A 23175-nucleotide genomic window follows, 5' to 3' on the forward strand; every position below is an offset into this window, starting at 1 on the left:
CGTTGGCAGGCAGATTCTTAACCACTGCACCACCAGGGACGCCCAACCAGGCCTTTGTTGATGCGCAGACCCTTCAACAGACTTTCCTGAAGCAGGATAGGAATCTAAGCCACGGGCTGCAGTCAGCAGAGTGACATGAGCAATCACAACACCCATCACAATCTGTCCATATTTTTAGAGGGTTAGAACCTGGGTCTAAAGGGTTGGAAGCCAACCACTGCGCCACCAGGGACGCCCAACCAGGCCTTTGTTGATGCGCAGACCCTTCAACAGACTTTCCTGAAGCAGGATAGGAATCTAAGCCACGGGCTGCAGTCAGCAGAGTGACATGAGCAATCACAACACCCATCACAATCTGTCCATATTTTTAGAGGGTTAGAACCTGGGTCTAAAGGGTTGGAAGCCTAACATGGCCTGATTCTGGGAAGTAGATCTTTTACAACCGGTACAGAGAAAACTATTTAGAAACAGACACTCTGTGAAGTCTTTTATCTTGTGGTCACACACCAACGCCAAGACGTTCCAAGATCCAGGATGGCCTCAGTACTCTTCACAAGCAAAGTCAAGTCTTGACACCTTTAGAAACCAGCATGGGGACAAGCAGAACCACCAGGTCTCAAGCTACCGTGGGTGTGAATGAACATTCCCTTTTGCTTCACAGCCCGAAAGCTGTACATCTGTTTTGGATTGTCCATTGTGTCTGTGCTTTGATCCACAGTAACTTCTCATGTTATGGAATTGATTTGCATTGACCACCACTGGAAATAAAAAGAAATACGTGTCTGAAAAAGAAAGCAACCTGCCAGCAGATCCTGACCAACAGTAGTAACAGTGGACTGTTTGTCCTCTGTAGGTTGGAGCTGCACAGAATTCAGGGGCTCCCCTGGGGACCCTCATCATTGTAAAGCAAAGGAAATGGGCTTTGGTCGCAGGACCCAGAGCATATGACCATAGGATTCCAGTTTCGGGGTTTGTGGTCAAAAGAGTATGGACTTCGGACACAGATTTAAGTTCAAGCCCTAGTTCCACCACAAGGAAGTTATTTAACAGCGGGAAACATGAGTGCAGTCAAATCTACTTCTTGGGTATTGAGGATCAAATGGTAATAGATGTCATTTGAAGGTGCCTTGCAGGCCCCCTCTGGGCTCTCAGACTTTTCATGGTAACAAAATAGTGGCCACAGTTTCAAATGTCAGGCTCTCCACCATACCATCCAGATGACCCCTCTGGATCCTCTTCTCCCCCTTCAAAGAGAAAACTCTGGAAAGTGTCCGTTTTTGCTTCTTTTCTTTCTCTGTCATTTTACTGCTGCATTATAAGAGTACCCAAAACATTTATAACATTAATGTGAGACATTCTAATTACTTTGAGGCTGAAGAGTGAGATCTAATGTTTGAAACATAGATACTGAGTACACTTTCTCATCTGCGTCCTCCCAACATTCTTTCAACTTTATCGACATATAATTTAGATCTGTTTTAGGTGCACGCCTCAAGGACTTTTGACAAATGTATGCACATATGCAACCACCAATAAAGTATAAATGATTTCTACCACTCCAGAAAGTTCCATCATGCCTCTTTGCAGTCAATCCCTCCTAAGCCCTATCACAGGCAACCACTGACTGCATCTCCATCACCATAGATTAGATGTGTCTTTTCTAGAATTTCATAGAGATGAAATCACACATGTAGTCCTTTGTATCTGGTTTCTTTTTTTCGCCATAATTTTTTTGAGATTTATCCCTGCTGTTGCATGTATCAGTAGGGTATTCCTTTTATTGCTAAGAAGTAATCCATTGTGTCAGTCTAGCTCAATTTGTTTATCTTTTTGCCTATTGAGGGGCATTTAATTTTTACTATTAAAAAGTTTTAATAGTTTTTTGCAGTTTTTTACTATTATAAGTAAAGCTGCTCTGACGTTTGTGTGCAAGTCTTTTTGTAACATTTCATTTCTCTGGGCTATCTATCTAGCAGTAGAGTCGCAGAGTCACGTGATAAGTAAATGTTTAAATTTTAAAATGTTTATAAAATGTGCCCAACGGTGTATGAGAGTTCCAGTTGCTTCACAGCCTTTACCAGTACTTGATACCCTTTTAGCCATTCTAGTGGAGATGAAGTGATAACATTGTGGTTTGTTACTAACCTTTTAAAAAATTTGTGGAAAAATACATATAGCGTAAAGTTTACCATCTTAACCATTTTTAAGTGTACAGTTCAGAGGCATTAAGTACATTCACATTATTGTGCAACCGTCACCACCATCCATCTCTAGAACTCTTTTCATCTTGCAAAACTGAAACTCTGCCCCCATTAAATACTATCTCCTCTTTCCCCCTCCCCCCAGCCCTTGGCAATCACCAGCTTACTTTCTGTCTTTATGAATTTGACTAGTACTCTGGGTACCTCGTATAGTGGGATTGTACAGTGTTTGTCCTTTTGTGACTGACTTATTTCACTTCGCATAATGTCCTCAGGGTTTCTCCATGTTGTAGCATGTGTCAGAATTGCCTTCCTTTCAGTTCTTTAGGGTAAATATCCAAAAGTGGGATTGCAGGATCATATGATAGTTCTAGTTTTAAATTTTGAGTAATCACCATACTGTTTTCCATAGAGGCTGCACCATTTTACATTCCCAGTGTCCGTGTACAAGGGTTCCAATTTCTCCACATCCTCACCAACACTTGTTTTCTGTCTTCTGGGGTTTTTTTTCTTCTTCTTCTTTTTTAAAAAAACAGCAGTCCTAATGGGTGTGAGGTGTAGCTCACTGTGATTTTTTTGTTTTTTTTGTTTTTGTTTTTGTTTTTGTTTTTTTTGCGGTACGCGGGCCTCTCACTGTTGTGGCCTCTCCCGTTGCGGAGCACAAGCTCTGGACGCACAGGCTCAGCGGCCATGGCTCATGGGCCCAGCCGCTCCGCGGCACGTGGGATCCTCCCGGACCGGGGCACGAACCCGCGTCCCCTGCATCGGCAGGCGGACTCTCAACCACTGTGCCACCAGGGAAGCCCGCTCACTGTGATTTTGATTTACATTTCCTTAATGATTAGTAATGTTGAGCATCTTTTCATGTGCTTATTCACCACTTGTATATCTTCTTTGGAGAAATATCTATTGAAATCCTTGGCCAATTTTTTTTTAATAAATTTATTTTTTTTATTTTTGGCTGCGTTGGGCCTTCATTGCTGCAAGCGGGCTTTCTCTAGTTGCGGTGAGCGGAGGCTACTCTTCGTCACAGTGCACGGACTTCTCATTGTGGTAGCTTCTCTTGTTGCAGAGCACGGGCTCTAGGCGTGCAGGCTTCAGTAGTTGTGGCACGCGGGCTCAGTAGTTGTGGCTCGCGGGCTCAGTAGTTGTGGCTCGCGGGCTCTAGAGCGCAGGCTCAGTAGTTGTGGCGCACGGGCTTAGTTGCTCCGCAGCATGTGGGATCTTCCCAGACCAGGGCTCGAACCCGTGTCCCCTGAATTGGCAGGCGGATTCTTAACCACTGTGCCACCAGGGAAGTTCCCCTTGACTAGTTTTTAAAATTGGGATGTTGGTTTTCTGTTGTGGTCGCCACTAACTTTTCAACTGTCCTTCTCTTAGTGGTGTTATTCCATTTTATAGATGAGGAAACTTTAGTTCAGAGCGGCAAAGTGACCATAATAGTACTAGTCACAGGCATTGTTCTTATCTCATCAAAGATAAAGGTGAGCAATCATTTGAATTATCATTTGAAGATTGACTGAACATATACTAAGGGCAACAGAAGTGTGACACAGGCTGGAGATACTGGTTTACAGTTCCTGGAGGGAGACAGATAAGGAAACAGGCAATGTTAGTACAGTGTGACAAGCACCGTAATAGGGGAAGTATGTGCCGCTCTGAATATCTGGGAAACTGGAGGGAGTTTAGTAGAGCTGTAGCTCTAAGTTTAGGAGTGGCTAGCAATGAGGCTAGGGAGGGAGATTGGTTACAGTTCTTAATTGCAAACAACAGAATCCACTCAGGCTTATTTGAGCCGAAAATAAATTTGTAAAAGAATATTAGAAATTTCCAAGAGGACCAGAGAGTGGGGCGTGGAGGCTACAGGACCAGAAACAATGCCCAAACCACCCCACGGGACTTTCAGCAAAGACCCCACTGCCACAGCCCAGCTGGTATAGTCACTGAAGCTCACCAGCTGCAGTGACATGGACACGCAGCCCCCACCAGTGCTGCCCCCAAAGCCGGTTGCCTCTGCCCTCCTCCTTGTCTTAACATGATTCCCTGGAGTGCCTGCTTCCTCACGCTGCTCACGGGTGAACAAAACCTTGCACGGCTGTGTCTGACGGACAGAACTTGCTCCCCAGATGCAAGTTGGGAAAATGAGTTTTTCTGGCTCTGTCTTCAGTGAGCAGGACTCTAAAGGAGGGAATTCCCCAGTCACAGAAAGGGTTCAAAAACAGTGGGCAGGTTCACACAAACACTTGTAACAGCAACGTTCACAGCAACTTTGTTTGTAGCAGCCAATAACTGGAGAGAGTCCAGATGTCCTTCAACATGTGAATGGTTAAACAAACTGGTCCGGCCGCACTGTGGAGTATTCCTCAGCAGTAAAAGGAATGGGCTATTAATACACACAGCAGCTTGGATGGCTCTCCAGGGAATCACGCTGAGTGAAAGAAGCCAGTCCCCAAGGGTTGCATGCTGTGTGTGATGGAAGTATGACAAATAGGCTGCAAAGCTGCAAATCCAGCCTTGAGGCAATCAGGGAAGGCTCCACCGAGAAAGAGATCTTTTGAAGAAATGCTCGTAGAGGGAACTGTACTGCAGGTACCAGGCCTAAAAGGGCCTGTCAAGTTTGAGACAGAGAGGAAAGTCTAATGGTGTTGGAGCATAAGAGTGTTTTTGGAGCGTTAGAAGAAAAGGCTAGAAAAATGGGCTGGGACCAGAACAGGAAAAGCCTTGAATGCCGTGCTAAGAAGTCTGGACTTGTTTCTATAAAGCAGCAATTCTCAGACCATAGCATGCTTCAGGATCATCCGGGGGGGCTTGTTAAAATGCAGATTGCTGGGCCCCACCGCCAGAGTTTCTGACTGAGTCTGTCTGGGATGGGGCCTGAGAATTTGCCTTTTTCCCTGCTGATGAGGGGACCCCCTGTGGAGAACCACAGGTGTAACGAATAGGAGGTAGACAGAAGTTTTCAAGCAGGGGAATAATGAGATCAGTTTTTTTAGAAGGATCTTCAATGGAATTAACCTGGGGACTGAGTGACTTCCTGCGGTGTAAACCCCTCAGATGATCTGCACAGATGGTATTAAAAGCAAAGGGCTAGGTGGTGAGAAAATCTGAGTTCCAGTTCTGTCTCTGTGACTAGCTGGCTGTCTGAACTGGGGCAAATATGTTAACCAATTTGAATGTCAATTAGGATGCCAATAACAATAATTAGTACCATTTACTGAATAGTTACATAATCATCTTGTGAAATACAGCTGTTCTAAGAGATAGGTATTATTGCTCTGTTTTACAGGTGAGAAAATTAAGACTCAAAGGAGTTAACTTGCCCAAGATTCCAAAACTATTAAAGGGTGGGGTTAGGATTCAAAAGTAGGATTTTTCTTTTTTTTTTGCGGTACGCGGGCCTCTCACTGTTGTGGCCTTTCCCGTTGCGGGGCACAGGCTCCGGACACGCAGGCTCAGTGGCCATGGCTCACGGGCCCAGCCGCTCCGCGGCATGTGGGATCTTCCCGGACCGGGGCACGAACCCGCGTCCCCTGCATCGGCAGGCGGACTCCCAACCGCTTTGCCACCAGGGAAGCCCTAAACTAGGTTTTTTTTTTTTTTTTTTTTAACTCTAAAGCTTGTGCTCCTAAACTGCTTTGTCATGATTTCTGAAACTGAGGTTTACAAATGTAGTCTTAGGAAGTTATGAGTTTTCTATGAGAATTTTTAGACTCTAGTATATTTTATGTTACTCTTTAAAAATTTGATATAAGCAAATACTGGGTCATCTGGATGACCTTTCTAGCTGATTTCAGGCCCTGCATTTGCATATGTGTTTACAGTGGCATTTAAGCAGAGTAGAATCATTGTAATTGTCCCAGCCAAAGCCAAAAGAACATCAGTGGTCCTCAGTAGTGAATGATGTGCCCATGCAAAATAGTGAGCCAAGGACCCCAAGACAAGCTGGATGAATGAAGCGTTCATGGTGGTTTGAATGGAGAAAAGGCAAGAGAGTTATATCGCCAAGGGGCCACGGTGGTAAGAAAATACAAACACATGAGCCCAGAGGTGAGTTCCATATTCACACTGCTAACATATTTAGTTTCACAGAACAACATCATCTGTCATATTAAGTTAATGCTGTTAATTTCAACATTGCTGATTTAGTGGCATTGCATATATTTAGCTTGCAAATACGTTTGTGTTTTATAATTGCTTAAAAGCTACAAGGCAGGGAATTCCCTGGCGGTCCAGTGGTTAGGACTCTGTGCTCTCACTGCCGAGGGTGAGGGTTCAATCCCTGATCAGGGAACTAAGATCCCACAAGCTGCACAGTGTGGCCAAAAAAAAAAAAAAAAAAAAAAGCTACAAGCCTTTTAGAAAGGTACAAATCCTAAGAGTTCTCATCACAAGGAAAAAGTTTTTTTTTTTTTTCCTATGTCTTTAACGTTGTATCTGTATGAGATGACGGATGTTCAAAATGTATCGTGGTCATCATTTCATGATGTATGTAACTGAAATCTCTGCCGTACACCTTAAACTTATACATATAGGTCAATGATATCTCAGTAAGACTGGAAGAAAAAAAAAATGCTGCAAGCCTCTAAGGGACTTACGTTGAGTTTTATGATGTCCATATTCGAGCGACGTGAGAACAAAAACAATATAAGTGAACTCTGGGAGTCCAGGGGAATTTTTGTTCATGAATGGGGGTCTGCAGATGACTTAAGAGTAGGCCAGGGTTCTGGGTTATAGCCAACAGAAAAGGTCTCTGGTTAATATAAGCAGAAAGAGAGGTTATAGGATGGTATTGGGTGGCCAAAGAATAGATGGGAGGCTAGAGATTCAGACTCAGAATGTGGTCAGGAGCTCAGGAAGGGAAGAAGCCCTGGCCGTCCCGGCACTGTGTTCACCGCTTCAGCCCAGGCACTGGTGTCCCAGGACTCTTGACACGGCTGCCACCACCAAGGCTTCAAATCACTGTCTCAAGAATGAAGAACCCTGGCAGGAATGTCCAGTTGGCTAAGCCTCGCTCAGTCCCCTACCTCCTGGCTGTCAGGGAGGGGACCACGTGGCCCCCTTTGGTTTCTGTAGACCCAGCCAATGGAGAGTTTCGCCCAAATAGGATAAACCTCTAGATGCCGGGGAGCCAAAACCCAGTCCAGTATACACACTCCACTGTGGATCAGAGAAAACGGGCCCAGTTCTAGGGACGTCAGCATCCAATAAGACAACCTCAGGAGCATCAGCTAGAAAGCCCTACCCACATGTTTGCGGTTCCTGCCGGCAGCGGCAGTGTCCTGCCAGGTCCCACCAAGATCAAGAGCAGAGATGAAACGCCCAGCCTCCACCGTGGCTATTTTGGTTCCACGGCCTCACTGCAGTGGGCAGATCAGGAGGGGACCATGCACAGTAACTGAACAGAGAAAACAGAAAATTTTTTTCTTCCTGGAAAACAATTTTTTTTTTCATTTAAATCCGCTTCTTCTGATGTTTATAAAAACAAGCCAATAAAAGGCCTCTAGCTCAGATTTTGGAGCTGAAATTCAGAAAACATAGTATTTATCATCGCAGCGCTTTTCTGTTCCCGTCCTCCTGGGCTGATCACACAACTGGTTTTGCTGGGAGCGGGAGCGCTGGGGGGTGTTTGTCCCGGTCTCTGATGGCACTGGCTTCAAACGCTCCCCTGCAGTGCTTCGCACGTGGCTGCAATCAACCGTGCAGCAAACCTACTGCAGGAGGAGAGATTGCGTGTCTTATACTTCGCAGTAGGAAACTGTGACCCTTTCTCATTTTGGTCGCAAATCCTCCACTTCGAAGGTGTTTCATCTGGGGAACTGCACAGGAAGCCCTTGATTGTGTGTTACTTTTTTTGTAAAGATTTCCGCACCCGGAAATAGTGTTTTTCTCCCTCCTTCTCCAGTTACATGAAGGTGTTGGGGGGAAAAAAAACCTGTTTTGGCTACTGCATGACCTGCCCCCTGCCCATCTCTCTGACCTCATCGGTACCAGTCTTCCCCTCCCACCCCTCTCCAGCTGCACCGGCCTCCTGGCTGGTTTCCGAAACACGCCAGGCCCTCTTCTGCCTCTGGGTCTTTGCACCTGCTTGGTCCTTGCTTTGGCACATCCTCCCCCCCTTAGAGACACACGATTTGCTCCCTCAGCTTCCGTCCAGTTTCTGCTCACGTATTGCTTACTATAGAAGTCCTCCTGCTTCTAGTATTTTCTTACTCACCCTGCCCTGTTTCTCTTCAGTGTACCTGATGCCCTATACTTGCTTCTTTATTTGTTTATTGTCTATCGTCTCCTACTAGAATAAATCTTCATGAGGCAGAGACTATGTCTTCTTCCTTGCTAATCACTAGTGGTCAGCACATAATAGACACTCAGTAAAGTGCTGGATGAGTGAATGCATGTAATAGTAAAAGCTAGCATTTCATGCGTAGTGGAATTATAAACATTATCTCTAAGGAGGAGTGAATTTATGCTGATGTAGTTAGTGCATTGAGGATCAAGGGCAATGGGTGGGGGGGGACCCGTACCAGGATCAGAAGCCACCGGGAAAAGGGGAAATGCAATCTTTAAATCTTCACTCTTGATACCTCCTTTGCAGTCCTGGCTCATATACACAACAGTCCCTTTTGGATATCTGAGAGGCAGCTCACATTACATACGTCCAAAGTGGAAGTCTTACTTCCTCCTGCTCCCAGTATTAATCTCCTCCTTCCCGAAGTTCCCATTTCACTTAACGCCCACCTTTCACCTTGCTCATGCCAAAAGCCAAGGCGTCATCTTGGGTACCTTGCTTTCCTCCAACCGCTACGTGCAATCCACCAAAAAGTCTGCCAACTCTGCCACGGCAGAAATGGCCAGCCGGATGCGAATCTGTCCCCTTTCCACAGTGTAGGACCATTGATGGGAAGTAGTTGCCCAAACGGGGACTCCATTTCCTGGCTCCTGTCATTTGGGTGAGGTCACGTGACTAGCTCTCATCAAGAGATAGAAGTGGAACGATCTGTGCCACAGCAGGCCCACGTGTCCTTCTCCATGTGTCTGCTGGATGAAGAGGATCCTCAAAGGATTCTGGGACCCCAGGGGTTGGCAGAGTCACAAGATGAGGATCCTCGGTCCCCGAGTCACCACTTGGAGGAGAGCCACTTGCACTTCTACAACTGCTCACTGTTTAGACTTTATGTCAAAAACCACCAAGTTTTGGGGGTCATTTGGTTCAGTAGCTGACGTCACCTTACCTAGTACATCTATCTCCAAACTATACCTCAGATCTGTCCACATGTCTTCATTAGTCTCTTATTTTATTTGGAACCTCCATCCTCTCTCATCAGAAAGATTGCAGAAGTCTCCTAACTTACCTCCTTCCTCTATCCCTGCTGGCTATAGACTGAATGCTTATGCCCTCTCCCCCAGTTCATGTGTGGAGACCTACCCCCCAGTGTGATGGCATTTGGAGGCAGGGCCCTCGGGAAGTGATCAGGTCATGAGAGCGGAGCCTCCATTAATGGGATTAGCGCTCTTATATGAGACTCCAGATAGCTCCCCTGCCCCTTCTGCCACGTGAGGGTACAGCAAAAAGATGCCCGTCTAAGAACAAAGAAGCCAGGCCTCGCCAGACACCAAATTTGCCAGTGCCTTGACCTTGGACTTGCCAGGCTCCAGAACTGTGAGAAATAAACGTTTGTCATTTAAGCCACCCAGTCTATGGTATTTGTGTTATAGCAGCCCGGAAGGACTAAGACCACCCCCCGCTACCCCCGATAGTCTATTCTCTACACAGCCATCAGAGAGACCTTTTAAGAATCCAAATCATGTCACCCCCTCAAATAGCTTCCCTTTGCCTGTAGAATAAAGTCTGAACTCCTTCCCGTAGCCCGTCCACTGCCCCAGCTTTATCTCAAACTTCTCTTCTCCGCCGTTTATTATGGTCCAGCCACCCTGGCCTTCACTCAGTTCTTCAAACACAGCAGACTTGCTCCTGCCCCAGAGCCTTTGCACTTGCTGTTCCTTCTGCTTGGAAGTCTTTCCCCCAGATCGTGGCATGACTGGTTCCTTGTCACCATTCAGGTCTCAACTCAAACGTTACCTCCTCATAGGAGTCCTCCCTGGTCACACTGTCAGATTGATGCCACTCTGCTGCCACGACGGGTCATTCTCTATTTCATTCCCTGTTTTATTTTCTTCATTGCTCTTATCACTATTTTAAATGATCTCTTTTAAGTTAACTGACATGACTTAAACCATGTTTCCTGGCTAATCATGTCTCTCCCACCTCCTCCCCAGCACCCCTCCGTTAGAGCATTAGCTCCGCGGGAGCAGGACCTTGTCTGAGTTATTGGCAGTTGAATCTTCAATATCTAGAACGGTAAGACAGAAGGTGCTCTAGATCGAAGGAAGAAAGGGAGGGAAGGAGGGAAAAAGCGTGGCGGGGGGGTGGAAGGGAGAGAGGAAGAATTGCCCTAGTCAGATCAAGGACCCTCACAGCACAACCCCAGGATCCACACAAAGTTGTTGGAGAGGAGGAGTGAGCTGGGGAGAGGCAGATGGAAGGCAGGCTGGGCAGCCCTTCTGAAGCAGCCTCCAAGGTACAGAAACGACATCACCTACCACCCCAGGCCATCAGCTTCCTATTCTTTGGGAAGCTCTCTCCCCCCTTTGGAAGGAAAAAAAAAAACCCATACCTTTGCCCTTCTTTTTTTCTCTCTGTACAGAAACCTTATCTATCTTGGACCCAAACCCACTTTCCCTGCTGCCAGTAAGCGCTGGAAAGGTTATCATGCCTCCTTGTCTGTGCGATTCAGAAGGCTATGAAGCTGTGACTGTAGTATAAAGAAGACGTGGTTTGTCCAAGGTAACTAGTTGTTTATCAATATATCTCAAATTCTTCAAAACGTTTTGTACATTGTGGTGTCCCAAATACTAACACAGCCTGCTTACTGGTTATTCCAGGGCTGCACGCAGTGGGGTCACATTGGACTTTGAAATGGGACCCACTTTTATTGATTATGAGACTGTTCCAATGTATACAAACACTTTTTTAAAAAAATACAAGCTAATACAAATTCATCAGTCTAAGCAAGTTTGACCTGGATTTTAAAGCTGTCCTAAGTAATCACCTGTAGGGTCAGTCAGACGAATGATGAAGTGGAAGGAAAAAAAGCCATTAAAGAATTTTAATGCTTTATAAAGTACTTAATAATTTTTAAAAACCTGCCTTTTTTTTCACTTAGGGCTTTTTCTTTTTCTTTTTTTTTTTTTTTCCAGTTTTACTGAGATGTAATTGACATACAGCACTGAATAAGTTTCAGGTGTACAGCAGAAGGACTTGACTTACGTATATCGTGAAACGATTACCACAAGTTTAGTTACCATCCATCATCTCAAAGAGATTTTTAAAAAGGAAAAAAAAATGTGTTTTTTTGACTCAGAAAGAGGAGTCTTAGGATTTACTCTCCTGACAGCTTTCAAATACACTGTACAGCAGTGTTAATTATATGGATCATGCTGTGTGTGTTACATCTCTAGTACTCATGTACCTTGTAACTGGAAGTCTGTACCTTTTGACCGCCTTCACCCCATTCCCCCTCCCCCCCCCCACCTCTGGTAACCACACATCTGATCTCTTTTTTATGAGTTTGGTTTCTTTCTTTTCTTTTCTTTTCTTTTAAGATTCCACATATAAGGGAGATCATACAATATTTGTCTTTCTCTCTCTGTATCTGTCTGTCAGTATTCGTCTTATAAGCACCTTTCTAATTGGGAATCATCCCTGCTATATAGGTGAGAAAATGGAAGTTTGAGCAGGGTCCACGTTTGTGCCCGGTGTCATGCAGCTAGAAGATGGTGGAACCGAGGTTTGAACTCGGGTCTGCCTGATGCTGAAGTCTCAGCCGTTCTCATGTGCCAAGGGCTTCTCCATCCTCTGACAAACAATGTCAGAAACGTTGTTAAGACCCTGCTAAATTCCAATTCCACATGGTAGCCCACGGGGAATGGGAAACCAGGAGGAGATATTTCCCTTCAGAATTGAAGTGTCGGTCTAGGAGTGTAGATTCAGTGATTTATTTAGGGATTATCCAAGGGGTCTTTTCTGGGTGAACTGAGTGATATTGTTGAAAGATTATTGAATGAGGAGTCAGGCCAGGTGGTTTGAATCTTGGTTTGGCACTGCTCAAGTAGTTGCACTAAGGCAAATGTTCTCCCTCCTCTGAGCCCCCGTTTCCTCATCCGCTGAACGGGGTCATCAGTGCTCCCCCGCAGGATCACACTGCATTAAATGAGAACGCTCAGCACAGCACAGTGCCTTGCACGTGGCTGGCACCCAGGATGCCGATCTCCTTCCTTCCCTGTTTACTTTCTTCTTGCCTGTGTACAGCACATGCTTGTGAGAGGTGATGCCAAAGCAGCAGTTGGAGCCAAGAGAGACAGGGCAGTCTTGGTCTGAAGAATTTCTCTCTGCGGTGATGTCCTCTGAGTGTGTGACCCTCAGAAGAGAAACCCATGCTTATTTTTGGTGAAGTTCCCCAGCTCAAACCGTTCTCCATTTGAGAGGTAGGTAGTTAACTGTGGCCAAACTCTAGCCGGCCTTGAATCCAGCATCTGCAACATTCTTTTCTATGGAAAATGGCTCTTCTTATCTCCCGCCCCAGCCCACCGAAGTCTGTGTCTAAGAAGGACAACAAGAATAGATTGCCAGGCGCAATCATCCTTACAGTATTCGAAGGAAAATTCCTCGTGCGAGGACAAAGCCAATCTTTGGACCAGTGTTAAACGTCACTTAGAGATCCGAGGTCTGAGCGATTGTTCTGGCCATAAATGTGGTCTTGCTTAAGGGGACTCATTCAGATCCACGCTGTGAAAAGAGCTGACATTCAGAAAAAAGCTCACCACTGACTCCCTGACAGGTTTCAGATGGTACGTTCCCTTGGAACACAGCCCTCGAGCAAGGCTCTCCATGGAATTGGGCGTGGGGCTCGAGGCTCAGGTTACTACCACTCCAGCGGCCCCACCATGGGATTCCATCCAGGTGTGTGGGGGGTAAAATCCCTGTTGGGTCATGGTGGAGCTGAGGCTCACTTCTGCGCTCTGAAACGGAAAAGAAGAAAGGGGATTGAGTGCTTATCGCCTGTCTGGCACCGTTAGAGGCCTTCACATACATCTGCCTAGAAATTTTGCAAATGTTTTAACCATTCGCAGCTCTGTTATTTACCACGTTGTGATCCTGTGACCATATCTCTGAAATCTGGGCACTAGAGGACTTGGCAAGCAGCTCTGGGTTTGAATTATGACTGCCCACCCAGGAATGATAGCTCAATGAGGGCAATGTGTTCACTGCTGTAGCCAGCCTCCTTGCACATAGGAGGGCCTCCATACTTATTTGTTAAGTTGAATTACCCTGGGCCTGCTTACTTAGCCTCTCTAAAGCTTCTGTTTCCTCAACAATAAAAGTAGGAAAAATAAAACTTAGATCATAGGATTTTTAAATTATGCTTTAAATTGTGAGGTTGTTGTAGATTCGATTGTCAGAAATAATACAGAGAGATCCCATATATCCTTTACCCCACCAGTAACATCTTGCAGAACCATAGCACTCTCTCACAACCAGGATGTTGACATTGTTCAATCCATTGATCTTATAGGATTTCCCTTCTAGGACTTTTCTGTGGATTAATTGCAATTATGCAGGCATAATGTTTAGCAAAGTGCATGAGTACTGTAAACATTTAACAAAGGCAGCTAATGTCCTTCTAGGAGACAATATGATGCAGACCAGTGCTGCTCAAAACATAATGTGAATATGAATCACCTGGGGGGCTTGTTGAAGTGCAGATTCTAATTCAGTCGGCCTGAGTGGGCCTGAGAGTATTCATTACTAGCAAGTTCCCAGGGGGTGTCTGCTGTGGCTGACAGCTAAACACGTGGACTCCAGAATCAGACTGCCAGGGTTCAATTCTAGTTGTGCCCGTATGATCTTTAAGACCTCGGACAGGTTATTTAACCTCTCAATGCTTCAGTTTCTTTATTTGCTTCATAGGGGTATTTACAGTCCCTATCTCACAGGGCTGTTGTGAGGCTTAATTATCTTAAAGCACTTAGTGCCTGGGCCGTAGTAAGTGCTCATTAAGTGTTAGGTATCACTATTATTTTAGATTATTGCTTATTCTGTACTCTCTCACTGAAATAAGACCATTTGGGTTTTCCCACTAGGTACTTTGGCCCCCAGAAAAGTACAAATTCACCTGTTCTCTATGAGAAAAGAGAGAAGTTATTGCTAGAAGGTATTTGTAGAGCTCTTCTAGATCAAAAATGGTAAACATCTGATTCACAAGTTCCTATTCCCCACCCACAGCAGGCATTACTAATCAATCTTGTCATTCTTTTTTCATTGAACCTCAACAATAGCTTCAGAGGCCTTCTTAAGGGAGGGCTCCAGGCACAGCTGGTGCTCAAGATGAAACCTGCGTGCCGTGCCGAAAGTGATCTGGTCTAAGCTCCTCCCAGAAGTGGAGGCTTAGCCCCAGGGCTGCAAACTGACTTCCAAGGCTCACACTGTCACCCGGAGACTGAGTGTGAACTAGAACCCACGTCTGTGCTCTCTGAGGAACGAGCTGGAGTGAAGAAAGCAAGAAAGGAAGACCAGGAGAGATTCACGAGAGCACGTTAGAAGCAAAGGGATACAGGCAGAGAAAGACTTTCTTGATAGACAGGTTAGTGCATCTAGAAGAACAATAAGAGTCCCTGTGCACTGCGACCATTTCAGACTGGCAGCCATTGGGGTTTCCCTTATGACTCCTATGGAGTGTGACATGGGAGGACACCCTGAAAAATGAACTACTTATCGGGAATGTGGTGTGGAAAAGAAAACTGTCTTTACAGTACTAACTGGGGAGGCCTTAAAAAATCGAAAGGAGCAAATGGAAAGGCAAAGACCTTATTCCCACTTAATTGAACTCCTGAGGGCTTTTCCATGTGTGTGAGTTATATCTGTCTTGATGGGGCAGCCGTGCGCTCCACCCTGCAATCCTGCCTCTCCCCGCTCTCAGTTTTCAAACTGGACCGCGCTTGACTTCACAGACCATTGTGGACCCAGGACTTCAAGGTAGATCAGATTGTGGCCATTTTTGTGGATTGGTAGAAAGACAAGAATCAGATCTTCTCTTTGAACAGTTTGAATGATGGAGGTATGAAAGGAGTCAGTTACTGGTGGGGGCAAAAGCCAAAAGTGGGAGTAGGGGCAGTAATAAGGGAGCCAAAGTGAAGAGGAAGCTCCTTGGTAGGTAAATGAGGAAGAATTAAACTGCAAGGAGGCACAGAGAAACGGAGAGGGAGTCTGGGTAACGACTCTGTGGCCCGTGGGGGAGGCAGAACCGTGGTTCCCAGAGCAACCTTTTCCTGCACTTTCTTCCCCTATTAATTAATACGGAAAATTTCAAATCTATGCAAGATTAGACAGAACAGGGACTTCCCTGGCGGTCCAGGCTTCCACTGCAGGGGGCGCGGGTTCCATGCCTCGAGGGTCGCTTGGGGAACTAGGATCCCGCATGCTGCCAGCCTTAAAGAAAAAAAGAGTAGACAGAATAGTATAACCCTCGGCCCCCGTACCCATCCCTCCGCTTCAACCGTGATCGACTTAGGGCCCATCTTCTTTCTTCTCTATCTCCACTCACTCACCTTCTTGATTATTTTTGTTTATTTTAAATAAACTTCTGGTGCACTTATAAAATCCTTGCTTTGAAGCACATTCTTATCAGTGGTCCATGCACATACTGCCTTATTATTATTATCTTTTTTAGTTACTTAGTTTTTTTGTTTGTTTGTTTTTCAATTTACAAGTAGGCCCAATTTTTTCTTTTACCTCCTTAAATATATTTTTTATTATGGTAAAATATACATAACATAAAATTTACTATTTTAACCATTTTAAGTGTGTAGTTCAGTGGCATTCACACTGTTGTGCAACTATCACTTAAGTAGTTAATTTTAATAGTGAACCCATCAACCAAAAACTAAGACTTTGACAATGACCTACATCTAACCAATGGTTCCCTGCCACCCACCCCGTGCAGTTCCCCTCCCCAGGTAACCATCATTCTGAATTCTCTCATCATCCTTCCCTTACTTCTTTTTTACATAGTTTTATTGCAGGTGCATATACCACCACAATTATTTTTCATGCTATTTGTAACATTACAAATAGGATATTATGCTGCAAGTAATCTTCGGGGACTTGGTTTTTTCACTCACTATTGTCAAGATTCCTCTCTATTGCTGCAGGCCTCTGTGTAAGTCACTCGTTTAGACTGCTGTCTACATTCCCTTGTGGGGACAGTCTGTGTCTGACACATTCCACCTCCAGCGCACTTCTGTCTTGACAGCATACCTTCCTTTTCTTACGGTAGCTTGAGCGTGTCTCTCATCTGCTTGATCAAGATATTCAGACTGAAACCACCCTGGTTAGATGGGGCAAGGGAGAAGTCACACTAATGCTGATGTAAGGGAAGCAGCGAGATTAATCCTTGGAAAGGTTGAAGACAGGTCACATCCATGAGAAAAGGCCCTCTGTCCCCATGATTTATCTGCAGAGTAAGGCTCACTCTAAGCAGTGATGGAAATTAAAGAGGCAGCTTTAGGACCTCCACCCTGACCCAAAATGGAAATCATTTTGCGGTACACAAATGGCAGAGCCGTCATACAGATCAAATGAGATAATGATATGTGGGAACCTTTTGTAAACCCCAGAGCCGTTTTATAAATGTGCAGTTGCATGGTGATCGTTATCATTACTCATTTGCATGATCTGGACAAATCATTTCCCTATCCCTCCATGATTACGGTGGCTGGCTGTTTATACGGTGCCCCGGCAAGACTGGGTTTAAGGGAGGTAGAGAGAAGGGGAGAGATGTGAATGTTCACCAAATATTCTGTCTGGTCTTTAGTCCCTGCAACAGCTCTTCAAATTAAGAATTGTCTCTGTTTTACAGATGAGAAAACTGGGCTTGATAACATGCCCGAAGTTATAACTTTGGGCATGTTGTAACTTCATAACTGACAGAGGTGGGGTTTGATTCAAATTCAGGTTTGTTCAAATCCAAAGCCCTTTCTCTATTGTCACACTTCCCGAAATCTGCCCCAGCAGTCCTCACCCTTTCCTCATTCCACGTCCTAATCTGGCAGGATGAAAACCTCCTCTTGATGATCTTTCTCAGGATTTTTTTCCCCTAGTCTGAGACTATTGATGAACTAAAATGGAGTCTAAGTAAAAATGTCTTTGGGAAGACTGGGAGCCTTCCCGAGCTTTAATCTGGGAACCAGGGAAACAGGAGTGGTTATGCTTGGGTCACCTTGTCACCTGGGTCATCCCATCTCCATTGGCCCTGTGTGGACAGCAGGAGAGCGTATTTCACAGCGGGCCGCAAGACCGTGGCTCGGGTTCAGGCAATGCCTCTCCGCGGTTTAGGTAAACCTAATCTCACTGTAAAATGGAACTATCTATACCTGTCCTGCTCCCCAACCCGGGGCTAAGATCAAATGAGATAACAGGCTGTGACCCCATATAATTGGATGAGGTAATAGATGGGAAAACAGTTTGAAAACTGCAAAGCATTTCCCCCCAGCATTAATGTAAGCCGGTATTTGTTTTTGTTATCATTCCATCTCAGCAGAGCCATCTCCCAGGGAAAGCCCTATTAGCAGGAGCCCCTAATAATGACTGAGGTTTGAGAACAGCCAGAAGGCAAGCAAGTCCAGTCCCTGACTATTTATTTTATGAAGTTAGCGGCTGGGTACGTTAAGCAAATGTTTTCTTAATTGTGGCAGTATGAGAAAACAATGGGGCAAGGGCTGCCGGGGACCGGGGAGGATCAGGCCTCCACCCCTCCTACCCACACCCCGAAATCTCCAGAGAATGACAGGAAAAAATTAAAGACAGGGCTTTTCTTTTCGTGGTCACATGTCTACGCTGCTGCTGTAATAAGAACCTGCACCGATTAGAAATGTTTCGCCCCCTCCTCTCCGCCCCTTCCCGGGCACGTTCCGGAGCCGACCGGGCTGTGGACTCCGGGAGTGTGCCAGACGCAGCAAACACCGGTGTGTGAGCGCCTGGAGGGGGCTCTTTCCACCCCGAACTCTCTCCCTTCCTCCTCGGTTCCCTCCCTTCCACACTGACTTCATTTACTAGGACTTCCTCCTCCGGGCGAGGGAGGGGGAGGAAAGACGCTGCCGTGCGCCTGTGGGGTGTGTGTGGAGTGCGGGGTGTAAAATGCTGTAATGAGAGGCAGCCGAGCGGCGTCTGAGAGCCCTGGACTGCAGCAGCCGTTCTGATCGCGGTGGCACCTGAGCGCTCACCTCCCCAAGCAAGTGCGACCTGTCCCTTCAGGTGCGTGTGTGGTCGCCGGCCTGTCGGGCAGAGCAGCTGGGGGTGTGCGGGTCACGAGCGGGCGAACCACTGCCCCAGGTCGGCGGCCCGTGGAGCGTGGTGCCCGGGCAGCGGGAAGCGCCGCCGTGCGCGGCGCTCCGGCGGCTGAGCCGGCGTGGACGCCGACCCCCGGGCGCCTTCCCTGGGCAGCTTAGCGAGATGGTGTGCGTGATAGGCGGGGACGCGTGCGGGTCTGGAGCCGAGGGCTGCGGAGGTGCCGCAGGTCCGGCGCGAATGCGCGACCACTTGGCCGGCTGCGTGGCGGTTAAGGGGCAGGGAGGTTAAGGGACAGCGGGTAAGGGACCGGGTCGACTGCGGTCGTCGTGGTCACGTGTGCTGTGTCCACCGGATGCGAGATCCTACTGTGTGCGTGCGGGGGAGGGGGGAGGCGTGCTGGCTCGCAGCGGCGAGCCCCTGGGCGCGCACGAGAGGTTCGTTTATGTTCGTGCGTGTGCACCAAAGCTGTGTTCCCGCTGCCTGGGCCTCTGGGGTCCGGTCCGGTGTGTGTCAGAGGCTGGTGCACACCGCGTGCGCCGGGTCCGCGCGCTCCGCGGGGTCGAGCGCTGCCCGGGCCCCCTGCGGACATTAGCCGCCCGAGCGCGTCTGCGTCCGTTGGGTAGGTGCGAGCTGCCGCCAGGCGCGGGGCGGGTGGGGGAGGGGAAATGAGCCTCCCCCGGGCGCGCGAGGCCCGCCCCCGCCTCCCCGCTGGCTCACCTGGGCCCGGCCCCCACCTGCTGGGCCGGAGGGGCGGGCTCGGGGGCGTGGCCCGGCGGAGCCCGGCAGAGCCCCGGGAGAGGGCGGGCGGCGCCTCATTCCAAGGATTCCTCGCGCTCCCGCGCTCGCGTCCGCCGCGGAGCCGGCTCGGCGCGCGCCGCCCGTGTGTGCGTGTGGGTGTGCGGAGCGGCGGGGGTCGGTGCGGGAGCGCGGGCGCGAGGGCGCCTGCGCGTCGGCGCGCCCCCGGAGTGCGCCAGGTCCCGCGCGCCCCGTGGTCCCGCCCCTGCCCCCAGCGGGGCCCGGCCGGCCCGAGGCGGGCGCGCCCAGAGCCGCCCGGCGGTGAGTGCGGGAGAAGGGGGCAGGGCGAGGGCTGGCTTGCGGGGAGCTCAGGGGTGGACTGGCTCTGAGCGGGACTGGGGCGTCCTCCTGGAAGGACGGACGAGGCGGCTTGTTCTTGCGGGGCAGCTTGAGGCTCCTGGTGGGAACCGAAGCGCCAGGACACCCGGAGGGAGAGGTCTAGCGTCTGGAGTGGAAGCTGTCCTGGGAGTCGGCGGCGAGGGGCCGGCCGGGGCGGCCCGCGCCCTGTATCCCCTTGGTCGTGGCCAGCGGCAAAGGACGGCTGTGGTGCGGGACCGCGGGACATGGTAGAGGGTGGGCAGCTGGGATCGGCTCTTTGCTCTCTGTATACTTCCTGCCCCCTTTCCAAAACAAAACGGCACACTCTTCCTGCAGTGAGTGAGTGCAGGCCTCGCCGCAAAGTAAAGGTCTTTTCCTTTTTTGTTTTGCTTAAAGTCTCCTTTTATTCATCGCCCTAGACCTTTAAATCTCTTAGGTTACGATGACAGCACTGTTGGGGCCGCTGGTCTTTATGCGCTTTAGTTGGCATGTGTTCGTCTGTTCAAGCCAGCTGACTTTAAAAAATCGGTTTCACTTTGATCATTGGTGCTGTGTGTTTGCTAGTCGTTATTTCCTTCTCTGCGGTTAATAAGAACCAGCAGCCTGGGGGGCGGGTTGGAGGCGGCTCTTCTAGTTTTTACCAGCGGTTGGTTGCCCCCTCTATTTGGAAGGTACTGTCTCCTGTAGAGTTTGAGTATCTTTTTTTTACAAACCCAAGCCTACCTTGACGAAAATGAAGGCTCTCGTTTGTTTCCTCTGAACTTTCGAAGACAAAGGCAACAAATGTTAATTTTCCTATTAGTATTTGAAGGTCAGTTTTGCGTTCCATTTTAGCATACCAAACTTTTAACTCTTTGCACTAGCCTCCCAGTCCACAGACTTGCAATGTTCATTGTTTCCTGCTTGCAGCCGATGAAGTCTGCGCATGAGCGTGAGGGGAGTAGTGTGGGTCGTTTAAAGATCGCTTAGGGGTCAGCGCCTCAAGGCTGTACTGGGGGCGCGATCTTGGAACAAGTTATTTATCATCCATCTCTAAATCTCAGTGCTCTCATTTAAATAATGGGTTTAGGAATACTCAGAAGTTTGTTGTCTTGTACTCAAGACAGTTGTGTGTGTGTGTGTGTGTGTGTGTGTGTGTGTGTGTGTGTGTTTCCTGATGTATCTGCCTGAAAAGTCATCTCAGTCGTGGTAGAAATGAGGTAAACCCCTCAATTTGTTGTTAGACTTTGGCAACGTTTTAATCCCAGGCTAATTTCCCCCGCCACGGTTTTTTCACACTTCTGGGCAGCCTGCCTTTGCTTTCCTTTTGGAAGGGAATGCAAACTAATTTTTATGTTGACCAAAACAAAATACAATTAAGAAGATAATTCTGCTATAAATAACCATGAACTACATTCCAAAACTGTGAATGTTGTAGTAAAAACAGCTCTGGCTTATTTCTGGAGACTTGAGTTCAAGTCCTATCTCTGTCACCTACTAAGTTTGTGACCAGAAAAAGTTACTTCTAGTTAGCATTTGTGCTTTATTTTCCTCTGTAAGAGGGTGATAAATCTGTTCTGATACATCACAGAGTTAATTACAGGGAATAGTGTGCTTTGAAAAGTATTTTGTGTTATGTTATTTATAAACGTCTTTGAAGACTTGAAAGAGCTTCATAAAACACAGTTGTCACCACTTCTCCCACCCGATTTAGAACTATGACTTTACCTTAAGATTTTAACACTTCTTACAAAACGATAATTGTGAAATGAAAACTTTCCCTTTCAAATGGTCTATTTGACAAGAGTTCTGCAGTGTGAAATTCCTTTTAACTCCTTAGGGAGTCAGCCTTGTCAAACCTCTGGTGGTTGCCCAAACAAATCCAAAGGAAGATTTTACTTTGTGTTTCTTCCAGGTATCTCTCCTGGATAGTTTTGTTGTGCAACTTTTAGTTTGCCTTAATAAAATAGTAAGTCATATAACCATTATAAAAGTTGCTTTGCAACTTTGAGTATGACTTAATAAAATAATGAGTTGTCATAAGTTTAGGAGGTAAGAGTGAAATACATGGGGAAGATTCTAATAAAACTAAAATGATGACACTGTGGCAGTTTTAACATATCAAGTTGTCTCTTCATTGCTTGTGTTAGACAAGCTGTTGCAGTTATGGGAACCTGGTGAAAGAGAGGGGTTTTTTTTTTTTTTTTTGGTTAAGCAGTTTCTGCAGGGTATGTTGACTGAGGCTTGTTTGTGATTCTTTTAGCGAACCTCTCTGAAGTTAATCAAGTCTATATGTGGGAGCTTAAGAGAAAAGGGGATAATATCAATCAGTCTATTGATAATATCAATAGCCATTTAGGATCTGTCCACATTAAAACAACAAACAAAAAACCCAACAAGTTAGAAATCAGACTGCCAAATCTTGATAGTATAAACTGCCAAGGTAAGGAAGGAAGGAGTGTATGCATGAAGTGCTGAAATCAGAAAAATTCTTTCGACCTGGGCTACACCGTAGTAGCTCTTTTGCAAAAGAAGAAACCCTTGTAGAATGTGATTTCAGTATCTCAGGCCTCAGGTCTTATAACCAGATACGTCAGTCCTCATTGTTCGTGGATTCCTGTACTTGTGAATTTGTGTCCTCACTAAAATTTAATTGTATCTCCAAATCAGTACTTGGGGCAGTTTCTTCCTGGGCACGGTGGTTCAGTACTCACTAATTTAGAGGTCTCAGAGGCTTTATAGAATATAATGACTGCGAATGATAAGAATTTACCATATTTAATGATGCCGATAATGAAAGAGCTTCCTAGTGATGCAACGTGTCATGGGTTAGAAGACTTTTCTAGGCTGCTAATAGGCTGGGAGTTGAGATTTTGGAACAGTGGGGAGCTCGACCTGGGTATTATGGGAAGTTTGCCAACTTAGGCTGTGATGCAGGTCCATGTCTGTCATTCTTGGGTGTAACAGGTCCCCAAGAGGACCTGGCACCTCAGTACTTCTGAATAGGAGATTCTAAGTATCCAAGTAAAATAAATGGCAATGACAAGCATATCCAGAGTAAACTAGAAATGCCAAAGAATTTCTTTTATTTCCTATGAGGTGCTGTAGAAGGCCGAGGTATTGAAAATGAAGAGACAGGTTCACAATAGCCTAAATATGAGAAAGAAAAGGATAGTTCATTGTTTGTTTGACAACCGTGTTGAAAAATCGTGGCAATCGGTAGTCTGCTCAAAAAGTCCAGATTTGAATTTTATTTTTCCTCTTTGGACAGAGTGGTGGTGTCAGTGTGGGCCCACATACAGGCACTTCCCAGGGGGCACTTTAGGGAGATGGATGAACTTCAGCCAGCAGTAAGAATTTTACACCAGCGTTGGGCAGCCTCACATAAAGGACATGAAATACGCTATAACCTGAGTTTGGTTTTGCAGCTTTAAGTCCTGTAGGTGACCCTGACAGGCACACGATTGCTTTCGTACAGTC

The 23175-nt window shown here is 46.9% G+C and overlaps 1 protein-coding gene across 1 annotated transcript in view; it reads left to right on the forward strand.

Moving 5' to 3' along the window:
- Window positions 1-18476: 18476 nt before the first annotated feature.
- Window positions 18477-23175, forward strand: part of VGLL4 (vestigial like family member 4) — a 147849-nt gene continuing 143150 nt past the window's right edge. The window contains exon 1 of the mRNA XM_055079503.1: window positions 18477-18567. The gene's annotated coding sequence lies outside the window, so the exon portion shown is untranslated. The remainder of the gene's footprint in view (window positions 18568-23175) is intronic.

Source organism: Physeter macrocephalus, chromosome 18 (genome assembly GCF_002837175.3).
Source record: "Physeter macrocephalus isolate SW-GA chromosome 18, ASM283717v5, whole genome shotgun sequence".
NCBI classification, from domain to species: Eukaryota; Metazoa; Chordata; class Mammalia; order Artiodactyla; family Physeteridae; genus Physeter; species Physeter macrocephalus.